We start from the raw sequence: 12,896 nt of genomic DNA, 5'->3' as shown, positions 1-12,896 counted from the left end.
CAATTCCGGCAAACTTCCCAGCGCGTCGACGACGACGGGAGGAAGTAACTCAATCAATCTTTGGCAAATAGGGCGGTTAAATGTGTCCCCCTCCTTCGTTTCCTCCAGCGGAATTTTCCCTTCCATCCCTTCTAGAGTAAGAAAAAATGATCCCTCAAAAAAAAAGTCTGTTTAGCTTATCGTTCGTACTTGAAGTGACTGAATGTCTGTTTTTTTGCAGCTGAAGCCAAGGGCACTCTCAATCGGTTCTTCCCCTCGGCCAGCAGACAGTTTTGTGGTATGGATTTTTTTTTTGTTACGTACTTTTTTTAACGGCAGCAAGCATCCTTCGAAAATATCATTTTCTCAACACTGTAAACGAGACTCGATCTGCCCGGATTAATTCCAGTCATCATTTTTTGCAGCTATAGCGCAGTAACTCAAATTCGACGGAAGAGTGACGATTTTCTTTCCTCTCCGCATCTAGACGGAGGATGCTGGAATGCGTAGACCATGTCGGCGGCAGATGATGTGTGGATGTGGCAGAGGGCTTTCTCCGGCACCCTTTCACAAACCGTAGTTGCATTCTGCGAAGTTCTGGGTAAGTGTTCTAGTCCGACGGTATTTTAAAAAAAAATGTGGTGCCAGACAGCAACATTTAAGATCAATGAGACGAGCAGAATTAAGTCAATTGACGTGAAACAACGTAAAATAAATCGAATGCACCTTTTATCAGCTCGCTACTCGCTACTCGCTATTCGCTCTTTACTACTGGCTAGTCATTCTTCATTATCCGCTACTCGCAACAAAATATCCACAACTTGCCATCCGCTAGAACATTTCAAGTAGCAAATAGCAGATAACGAGTAGCAAGTGGCCAGAAGCTAGTGGCCAGTAGTGAGTAGCAACTAGCGAATGGCCAGTAGCGAATAGCCATTAGTGAGTAACGACTATAAGCGAGAAGTGTTTAGTGAGTAGCGAGTAGAGAGTAGTGAGCTGAAAGTTGCAAGTAGCTAGTAGCGGATTTCGAGTAACGGACTTCTAAAAGCGGATATGCGAATAGCTAGTTGCAAGTAGCGAGTATCAAGAAGCGGATATGCGAGCAATGAGTAGTGAGTAGCAAGCAGTAAATAGTGAGTAGTGAGAAGTCAGTGGCAAGTATGAGTTGCAAGTACCAAGTTGCGAGTATCGAGTAGCGTGTAGTGAGAAGCGAGTAGTGAGTATCCAGAAGCAAAAAGCTAGTATCGTGTTACGAGTAACGAAATGCTACACGCTCCTTTTTTTAAACTCAAAATTAAGTTGGATCGAGGTTCAAAACAAAGTTCGATTCTATGAACATAAAGTTTTATTCCCTTTTTCCTCCTAGCGTTGGTTCAAAACGGAGTTCGGACTGCGAACTCAAAATTAATCCCACTCGTGCCATTTTAGCCGAACTGCATTTCAGGAAGGGGGCGGTTCAGATACCACGTGGACAGAAAAATGAGATTTTTAACCCCCTCCTCCCCCTCCGTGGACAAGCGTGGACATTTGGCAAACCCCTACCCCCCTCCCCAGATGTCCACGTGGACAAATTTGAAAAAGTTTTTATTTTAAATACCTATAATTTGACAGTTCGAAAACACCACTTTTTGCTTTTTTGTTATAGAAAGGGCTTATTTCGTAAAACCGAAAAAGAATTTCCTGATATAAAAAAAATTTAAAATTTAAAATTTCTTAATTGTCATATTTATTACTTGCTTTCAAGTAGCTACTTATTGTTTCAACTTCAACTGGAAAGGTATGCCATTTTAAGATTTTGATTTAAACATCTTAATATTTATTCACCTTTAGAAAATATTCTAAAGTAAGTATGTCCACGTGGACATGACTCAAACCCCTACCCCCCTCTCCGTGGACAAGCGTGGACATTTCCATACTCCCCTCTCCCGCCTAAGTTGTCCACGTGGTATGTGAACGGCCCCAAGCTACGAATAAAGGCATAAAAAAGTTCGAAAATTGGAATTTGCTTTTGAAACTTAGTTTTGAGTATGCTTGTCAGAACTTAGTTTTGCGATTGTCCAGTCAAACTCAAAGCTGAGGGCTGCCACCGATGTGCTGTTTCGACCGTGGTCAAATCATAGTTCGATTGTATGAACCAAAGTTGAATTCTCGCTTTCCTCCTTGCGATGGTTCAAAATGGAGTTCGAACTGAGAACTAAAACTTATCCCATTTTTTCTTCGGTGAAAGAGCAAAACTGAGATCGATCTAATGGACCCTCTTTGTGTATGTTGAACTGAACGCAACTTAGCGAGTTCGGCTGCCGAACTGCATTTTGAGTAGCTACAAATAAAGGCATAAAGAAAGTTCAAATTGGAGTTTGGCTGTCGGACTTAGGTTTGAGTATGCCAGTCAGAACTTAGTTTTTGCGATTGTTCAGTCGAACTCAAAGTTGAGGGCTGCAACTGAAGTGCTGTTTTGAACCAAAACAACTTAATTTTGAGTATAAAAAAAGGAGCGTGTAGTAGTGCGCAGCTAAAAGCAAGTAGCAAATATTGAGAAGCAGTAAGTGAGAAACGTCTAGCGAGAAGCAAGCAACGAGTAGCGAGTAACGAGTACTTACTTAATGATCCCGCGCCGATCCTCCGGTGCATAGGGCCGTGGTAAAAGACCTCCACTGTTGACGATCCGAAGCCAGCGTCTTCACCTGGTCTCAGTCAAGATTCTCGTCGACAGTTCGGATTTCAGCGGCAAGGCTTCGCCGCCACGAGTTTCTGGGTCTGCCTCTCCTGCAACGAGTAGCGGGTAGCGAATAGCGGGTAGCAAATAGCGGGTAGCGAATAGCAAGAAGTGAGTGATGACTAGCAAGTAACGAAAAACGAGAAATGTATATGCGAGTAGCAAGATTCGAATAGCGAGTCGTGAGTAGTGAATAGCAATTAACGGATAGTGAGTAGTAAATGACAAGTAGTAAGTAGAGAAGAGCGGAAAGCATACAGAGAATATCGAGAAGCGAAGAGCGAATACTCAGTAGCGTGTAGCGGATACCAAGAAGCGAATTGCAAGTAGCAAGTAGCAAGTAGCGAGTAGCAAGTGCATAGCCAGTAGCAAGTAGCGGATAGCAAGTAGCGAATAAAGAGTAGCGGATAGTGGATAGTGTGTATCGAGTAGCGAGTAGCAGAGAGCGAGTAGAGAGTAGCGAGCAGAGAGTAGAGAATAGCGAGTAGCAAGTAGCGAGAAGCAGTTAGTGAGAAGTAGAAAGCGAGAAGCGATTAGCGAGTAGCAAGTGGCAAGTAGCGAGTAGCCAGTAGCGTGTAGCGAGTAGCGAGTGATGAGTAGTGAGTAGCATAAATGCGAGTAGCATGTAGCGAGTAGTGAGTAGTGCGAGATGTATAGCAAGTTGCGGATAGCAAGTAAAGCGAGTAGCGAGTAGCTAGAAGCGATTAACGAGTAGGGAATAGCAAGTAGCGAGTAGCAAGTAACAAGTAGCGAGTAGCAAGTAGCGAGTAGCAAGTAGCGAGTAGCAAGTAGCGAGTAGCAAGTAGCGAGTAGCAAGTAGCGAGTAGCAAGTAGCGAGTAGCAAGTAGCGAGTAGCAAGTAGCTAGTAGCAAGTAAAGAATAGCGAGTCACGAGTAGCTTGTTGGGAGAAGCGGATAGCAATTAGCGGGTGACAATCAGCGGATAGCGACTAGCGAATAGCTATAAGTGGATAGCCATTAGCGGATAGCGAGAAGTAAGTAGCGAGTAGCAAGTAGCAAATAACGCGTGTCGATTAGCGAGTAGCGATTAGCAAACAGCGAGTATCGAGTAGCAGATACCCCGAAGCGTGAAGTGCTTAACGGATAGCGGATTGTAACTAGCGAGTAGCAAGTAGCGAGTAGCGGAAAGCCAGTTGCGAGTAAAGAGTAGTGGACAGCAAGTAGCATGTACCGAGTAACGAGTTACGAATAGAGTATAGCAATTAGCGAGTAGCATGTAGCAGATTGCAAGTAGCGAGTTTTGAGAACAACTACTTATAGCGAGTTGTCGATTACGAGTAGCGAGTTGCGAATAGCGAGTAGTGAGATGCGAGTCGCCAGTAGCTCCACCAATGAGTAGTGACTAGCGAACTGCTCACTTATACTGAATAGCCAATAACTAATCACTACTTCTGAGTAGCGAGTAACGAGTAGAGAGTAGCAACTAGTGAGTAGCGATTAGCGAGTAGTGAGCAGCAAGTGGCGAGTAGTGAGTTCCAAAAAGTGAGTAGCGAGTAACAAGTATCGGATAAGAAGTCGTGACTAGCGATGAGAGGATAGCGATCAGAAGACAGCGATCAGTGGTTATCGATTAGTGGATAGCGATTAACGGATATCGATAAATGAATAGCGATTAGTGGACAGTGATTAGTGGATAGCTATAAGCGGATATCCATAAGCGGATAGCGAGAAGTAAGTAGCGAGTAGCAAGTAGCAAATAGCGCGTGACGATAAGCGATGCGATTTTCAAACAGCAAGTATCGAGTAGCGGATACAGAGAGCAGCAAATAACAAGTAGCGGATAAGTAGTCACGAGTAATTTGTTGTGAGTAGCGATTAGCGATTAGAGGAAAGCGATTAGTGGATAACGATTAGCGGATAGCGATTAAAGGATAGCGGTATTAGCGGATAGCGATAAGTGGATAACTATTAGCATATAGTGATAAGCGGAGTGTGGTTAGCGAATAGCGATAAACGGATAGCAATTAGCGGATAGTAATTAGCGGATAGCGATTAGCGGATAGTGATTAGCGGATAGCGATTAGCAGATAGCGATTGAACAAACTAAAACGCATCATAGCCACGGGGTCCACAGCATCAGACCCGAGCAGAAAAGAACTGCGACAATCAGCCGTCGTAGACCACTGTTTCGACCAGGGATACATGTTCGATTTTGATAAGGCCACCCTTCTCGACAGCTCGAACAAACACCGCAAGCACCTAGAGGTACTCGAGATGTGCTATATTCAAAGCACTCCGAGTTCTGTCAACATCCAGAGCGACACCGATGGACGAGCAATTTCATACGGCGGAGTGTTCCACACACTATCAAAAACAACTCACAAGCACTCATCGACGCCGATTTCTGGCTACAATAGAAAAGCAATGCAAACCCAAACAACAACAAACAGTGAGTGGAGTGAACCAAGTTTTGCCACGGACTGTTTTCTAACGACGGAATAGGCGCCGCAGTCCAGGCCAATACCATCACATATTGGGCACGTAAGTCGCACAGTTTCCTCCTCACTTTTAAAACTGGAATAAAGATTTGAATTCAAATTTGTAGCCAGAAAGTCGACGATCGATGAACGCTATAGGAGCGGATCTGTTTTGGACGATAACACTTATGTCCGAGTAAGTGATTAATGATAAATTGTTAATCATTAGAAATATGTTTTATGCTTTCCTATTCAATTTTAGTTCCTTGAAAGAGAATACATAGTATTTGAAACGTTGGATGAAGCACAAATAAAAGTGTTTTAATACTTTATCGATAAGACCGAAAAGCCATTACATAACCTCGATAGCGATTGGCGGATAGCGATTAACGGATTGGTATCAGCGAATAGCGATTGGTGGATAGCGAGTAGTAAGTAGCGAGTAGCAAGTAGCGAGTAGCAAGTAGCAAGTAGTGAGTAGCGAATAGCAAGTAGCGAATAGCGCGTAGCAAACAGCTTGTTCCGAGTAGAGAGCAGCGGATAGCAAGTAGTATGTATTGAGTAGCAAGTAACGAATAGTGGATAGCAATTAGCGAGTAGCGAGTAAGCAAGTAGTGAATAGTGAGTAGTGAGCTTCCTATAAAGTATAGCGAGTAGCGAATAGCGAGTTGCTATTACATAGTTAGTTGCGATTAGTGATAAGCAAGTAGCGTGTAGCAGGTAGCGAATAGCGAGGACCGAGTAAAGAGTTGCGAGTAGCGAATGGCAAGTTGCGAGTAGCGGATATGCGCGAAGAAAGTAGCGAATGGTGAGCAATGGATAGCGAGTTGTGGATAGCGAGTAGCGAGAGGTGAATAGCTAGTAACGCATAGCGAGTAATAAGTAGTAGGTAGTGAGTAGTTGGTAGCAATAGTGAGTAGCGAATACCAATTAGCGAGCACCAAGTAGCAACAACCATTGGAAACTGAACATTTTTCTATCACATCAGATGATATTTGACGTCTTATTTTTGCAAATATGAAAATGATCTGGTAGAATAAAATGTACTCTATGTTTAAAGTCACTCTCCTTCTTCCATGGCGACCATCAAAGATTGTTGGATTTTTTCCACAGCACCACTTGTTTTTAAATACGATTCAGTACTATAATTATTCTTAGACATTTTCCTGATTCTTCTAATATTCCTTGAAAAAATTCTCATTCACATATGTTTTCCTTTGATGGTGACCGTCGAAATGGAGTAACATTCGAAAAGTTTGAATTTGTAAGGTTAAAACTTAAGCGTCTGAAAGGTAAATTCTTTAAAAAGGTTTTCTCGTTAAATATTCCGTACCGCTGCAGCCGGGCGTTTAACTCCCAGAACCTCTTTAGCAGGTAATTCTATACTTTTTTCTATAACGAGCACACACACATAGGATCTCAGTGAAACTTTTATGTTTGTTTGAAGAGATCTTCTTTCCTTAACTCTAAGCGTACATCTTTCGAAGTTATAATGGCTAGCATCTTACAAATGCTAAAACCACTAGACCACAGAAAGCGTACTATGTATGCCATGACCGGGATTCGATCTCATGAACCTTGGCGTAGAAGACTTGAGCTTCAACCACTACGCCAAAGCCGCTGGCACTTGACGAAAACTGTAGGTATCCAACTTGCATATCTCCGATATCCAAGACAACGTGTTCCGTTCCGTGGCAGGGCATCAACTGCCACCGGCTCGAGTTTCAGCCTGGTAGCAAGCAACACACACTAACCCAACCGGGCTCGTTGAAAACCCGAACAATCGCCCAACCAGGGTTCAGTTAGGTCTTATCAGCAGCAGCAGCAACAAGCAACAAACAATTATCGAGGGGCGGGCGTGAGCACCCATTAAAAACAAAACGAAACGCCATAAAAACCTCCTCAACTTCTACCAAGGGAAAAAACGAGACAGCAGGTGGTTTCGTTCCAACTTCCAATCCAGGCAAGCGACAAAACCACCTTTCGACCGTCGTCCGTCATCAACTCTTTCGCGCTGAGAGCGGGAGAGTTATTGATTGTTATCATCACGTGTTCAGCTAGCAGTCTCTCGCTCCTTGGGAGCGATTGCTTCGACTGGAGTGGAACGCTACGAATGTCGCGCGGTCTACAATGTGGTAACGCTCGAGAGAGCGCGAGAGACTTTTGAATCTTTGGAACTGGTACGGTTGCCGGCTGCTACCGAAACAATCCCGCCGCCGGGGTTCCGTTGTTCTTTTGGCCGGAGTTGGCCACCACTCGTTATCAACAAGCAACTTGATTCGCTTCGTTATTTTCCGTTCGTTGTATTTAGGAAGACGGGTGGTTTTTTTCTTCAGTCGGGTTAGGGTTCTACGGTATGGATACCTCAACGGGTTTCATGCTCTCTTCGGGTCGATCCGGTCGTGGTCGTTGATGATGGTATCGCGCGGTTGAGGGGAGGTTTGTTTGTTCAGATTGGGGGCTGATCCTGCTGTGAGGCGCGCGCTTTTGCCAGTGTATGTGTATGAGTGGAGTAGATTCAAAGGTAGGTGGCTGTTGTAGGGATTTTCCTGAGTGCGCGCACTCGTGGAAAGTTTGACGGGTGAAACTTGGGGGTGGTGGATACGTTACAAGAAAGAGCAAAGAGCGCGCGCAAAAGTGCGAAAAACCTGCAGATCATTCCCGGTTTCGGAAGCAACGAAGAAAAAAGACTTCACCAGTCTTTTTTGCGCGGCCAGCCCAGGAGGACATCGCTGCTTCAGCACAGAGGCAACAATCTCGACACGGTCGGTGCGCGTTGGACGGACAAACCCGGGACAAACGGAATTGGAAGGAACAGTTCGTTTTTTTTCCTCGAGTGATTCGCGTACGCAAAGGGAATTCCTCCGGATTTTTTCTCGATCACTTTTTTTCGGCAACCGGATCAACGAAAAAACATTCCGGCTCCTGGATCAGGGGGTCTTGCGTTTGTGAATTTTTGTCGCAATTACCGATAATGAGCCTCCTCGACCTTCATCAGGGGGGAACGAAGGCCATCAGCAGGGGTAACACACTTGTGAATGGTGTCTGCGGTTGGTCCAACGACGGCATGCAAAATTAATGACCCGTAACGTGTGAGTGTGTGACACCAAGCAGCGTGTTGCCCGATGACATTTATGACGTGCGGGGGTGCGTGAGTGTGCGTGCGTTTCCTCAAGTGAGAGTCCTGCGGCTGCCGGTTGAAAGCAGCAGGAAGCCTGAAGAAAAAATAAACCGGAAGAAGTGCCCGAGAAGACGAATTTCTAACGGTGAAACAAGTGGGTAAGCAAGTGTCTCGGTAGACCATTCGAAAAAAAAAGGTAAACACCATTAGTGCAGACAGAGCAAAAAATGTGTAATGATAATTGTGTCGATCAGTGATTGTTTTTATCGCCCAACCCCACCAAGTTCTTAGCCAAGTAGTGATTCCGTGCAATTATGCCAATCGATGCAAGTGCCGTGAGTGTCGTGAATTCATTCATAAAACGTGATTAAATTGAGGATTCCAGGCGCCTCGATTCAGCTGCTGAATCGATCAACCATTGTCGTCGGACGCCGTTCTGCCCACAACCCATCAGAAATAAAAGATTTTTAATTGTGCAATTGCATGCACCGAATGTAGATTGTCATCATCGCAGCCGGAAGTTCAAATTTTCAATCCAATCTGCGGCGATTGGGTCTTACGCGGGGAGAAAACGCAATGTTTACCACCGATTGCGGGTGCTCAGTAGTGGCGGTGATTGTTGATTGTTGTGTCAAAGTTGCTGTTGTCCGAGTTGAATTTCTGCCGGCGGATCTGCTCGAGATATGTATCCCTGGTATCGCGAAACGCCACTAAGTGTCGGACAGATTTGCAGTCCACTGGTGGGGACCACGACGGCTACGGCGGCCGCAACTACCATCAAGACCGAAATCGGGTACGGTGATTGTATGCTGGAGTTTCACAGTAAGGTAAGTTGCGGTGCCGTGAAAAAAAAAAACTAAATTTCGGAAATATGTTGATATCGAATTGGATCGGTCCCAGGTTACTGCCTTGGGGAACGTCTAAGTCAAAGCAAAACTTGAGCTTCATTTACATGTTGTAGAGAGAGTTGCCAGCGGTCACGGTGCAGTGGATAAATTTTGTATACTTTTTTTTATTTCTTAAAGCTAGATCTCTAGAAATCACAAGAAAATACGTAGATTTTTTTCTTATTGAACTTTTTCTCACTTCGTCTCTTCTGACCCTTAAATTTAACCAAGCCGATTTAAGTATGTAATCCTGTTTTTCGTGATAGTATGTCAGATATAGGTCAACCGTGTTATAAATTTGTTATAAAAGTTAACAAGTCGTGTCCGATGTAAACTTGAGATTTTCCGCTCCACTTCCTTATTGCGATGTGGTTAAAAAATAACCATTTTATGACATCTCCAGTGTGGTTGAAAACCATACATTCTCAATTCACGAGAAGAATTGCGGAAATGAAGAGCTGCCTTACATTTGCTTCATTTGTAAAGGTCACTTTCAATTGCAAGATTTCGTTACCCCCCCGAAACCTCCGTCGAGGGTAAGTTCAAGTTTTCCGAGTAGAAAAATATTGTAACGACCCAATTATATGTAAATAGTTATTAAATAAGAACTAGGAATTGTTGCGAAAACGACAAATGTCATCGTAGAATCATTCCACTGATTGTATATTGCGAAACGGGGCTTTTAATTCTTTTACTGTTTAGAAGTGTCAAATCAGTTGAATGGACGAGATTTGTACAATGTTTTGATAAACAATCTGTTTCAGTTAGAGTTTCTCAAAACACTTCACCTAGCCGAATCGCCGCATTTATAGAGGTTTACAAAAACTGTATACCACAAAAGAAGAGGTGATTTTTTTTATCTCCAACTTTCCTTTCTATGAAAATTTAAGTCACATTCGAGAGATGTCTGCTTTTCAAAATATCCAACTAAACTTGGATATTAAACTAGACCTTTTACCGCCCACTGGAAGAGGCAGTTGTCGAAACAATATTTTGGGCTTCGAGATTATCCATTTTTTGTTCTTCGAAATTATCGACGTTTTTCGGTGAGTTTTAATAATAATAAAACAGATTTACCAGTTGTCCATACGTTTCGAGCTACTCTGGCATTCGCTCCTCCTCAGTGGACACTAAAATTATATTTTACTTTTTAACATTAAACTTTAAATCTAAATTTTTAATTTTAACTTCCAATTGACTGGCCATCGTCTGAACTATTTTGATTTTGGACAGTTTGTTTTGTTTTGCGTTTACATTTGTTTGTCAGTGTCTGTGTCAATTTTGCGATTATGGGGTCGTAAGCGGTCTTAAAATTTAACGAGGCTCTCTGCCTATTAACGACATAATCGTCACCTCTCAATTTGATGTAAAATGTTTCGGCAGTTATTCTAGCATTGTATCCAGTAACTCTTTCCAATATTTTGGTATTTTCAAAATCAAAAAATGTGCCCAGTTTCTAGACAGTGCTGTGCTAGACCTGTACTTATTTGTTTTGTGGATACATTTGTCTTGTGTTGCTTCAAACGTTTTTCTAAAAACTGGCTCGTTTCTCCTACATATGATTTATCCATTTTGTAAACATATTCCCGCAAATTTTGAACCTTTCCTGAAAAAGTGCGTTGATTCACATAATGATGAATCTTGACAAACATTCACAATCATCTTAGTCTGTTTAGTAATAATAGCTTAGCTTTTTCTGTTCTGTTGTGAAGTTATTTTTTTTATTATTATTATCATTTTGTTGAATATCGCACGTGTAATTGATTTTATCAATGGGTAAAGAAAAACAAACATGAATTCGTCACATCAAATTCAAAACATTAAACAGACTCACACAGACATACACAGACATATTTGACATTCCATGCAACGACAAGAAAATAAAAATGACCTTCGTTTGCATCAAGAAAGTAATGTTCTTTTACCATTCAAAATTCGTTTTGCTGGTGTGGGAAAGCATTGAATTCGATACATAAGTTTAGTTACAGCGAAATTTTTATTGCTTATTTACTGAGCAGCGGTTAAGGAACATTAAAATGAACCTTATTCTAAATTATAATTTTTTGAAGAATGGATTCATTTTGTGAACTAATTACTTTCGAAATATAGTTGTAACAAAATTTTGAATCAAAGAATTTGGTTGAAAGTCAAATGTGAAAAAAATTCGAAAGCAAAGAGAAATGGATTTAAAACAGACATTTTGAAATATTCCACATTTAGTGCATATTTGTCCATGTTTTTCAGCATTTTTTTTGGAATTAAAGATTTTTAAGTAGACATTTAAGGTTAATTTTTCAGTCCAGTCCAGAATTATACAGTTGGTTTTTTGAAATTTCTCACGCACATTTGTTGGATTTTATACGCCCAACAGGGAGAGGGAAAATAACCGGGCGACTAACACTATCGTTTTTGAGGTTATTTTTCCGAAAATATATAAGCTTTAGTGAAACAACCAGCATTATATCACGAACACTTCCAGTGGCAAATGGGATTGAAGAGTTTATCAATACATTCATCACATTTAGATATTATTCAGCTTTTTACTAACTATCAAAACAAGTTCTAATCAACCAACCGAGAATGTCAATAACTTATTTCACTCCTCAAACCTATCTATAGGTACGAGCCAAGAAACAGTTATGATAAATTGGAATTCAAGTTTTCCAAGGAGTTCTATGTAGTTTGTGTTTTTGGTCGCAGTCAACCATTCAGATTAAGACGAACAATTCCGAACTCAATGAAATATTTTTTTACCAACATTATAATTTTCATACTGTCACTCAGCCGGATAAATTTTGAAATCAAAACTGAATCCCAAAAATAATTGGCTCTGTACTTAGGACCGATTTAACGTAACGTTAGTATTTTTTTTCCATCTAAATCGATCAACAGTAATTGTTTGTATAATTTTCATCTCTTATTATGATACAGTAAATTAGAGTAAACAATTATTATTGAAAACCAAAACGATACTGAAAATATTTTAGATAGAATTTCAAATACTACTAAGTGATTCAATCAAGACAGTTTTAATTTGGCTAGTTTATTATCAAGTGTATTTTTTTCTTGATGAAGCACAGTGGTTTCACGATGCCCCGTCAGATGGCGTATGATTCTGGGTGATTTGTAGTTGTATGGATTCAAGCGCCTATGATCAGTCTGGGTATCTGGTGTCTGCGATTTTACCCAACTTTTGACATACACGGAAAATAAAAAAAAAGGTAAATTTACCTTTTTGCGAGGTGATTTTTTTTCACCCCTCTTTCGAGGTAAATTCACCTAGCAAAAAGGTACATTTTACCTTTTTTCAATTCACCTAGCAAAAAGGTAAACTTTACCTTTTTCGCATTCACCTAGCAAAAAAGTAAATCATACCGTTTTCCCATCCACTGGTTTAAAGGGTAAATGCTAGTTGGTCTGATTGGTTTCTTCAATAAAAATGAAAACAAAATTCATTTAAATTTTTTATTTATTTGAAATAAATAGGGACTGTTATATTTAATTTTAAAATGTATCAACGTGTTTAAAAAAAAATATTGAGGTAAATCCTTTTTTCGCCAGGCTCGTGGCAATTCGGCTTCGCGTTCGTCCGCGCCATAATGGCGAATAATCCAGTCAGAGCCGGCTTTTCAGGAATGATATCTGGAGGATGTCGTGGAAGCTAGGCCGATCTGCAACAAAAGCAAAGTATTATGACGAGAACCAGCACAACTAAATGATATCTAAGAAAACACTTACCATTCTGTTCCGAATTTC

Source organism: Uranotaenia lowii, chromosome 3, assembly GCF_029784155.1.
Source record: "Uranotaenia lowii strain MFRU-FL chromosome 3, ASM2978415v1, whole genome shotgun sequence".
In the NCBI taxonomy this organism is placed as follows: Eukaryota; Metazoa; Arthropoda; class Insecta; order Diptera; family Culicidae; genus Uranotaenia; species Uranotaenia lowii.
This window is presented reverse-complemented; position numbering follows the sequence as displayed.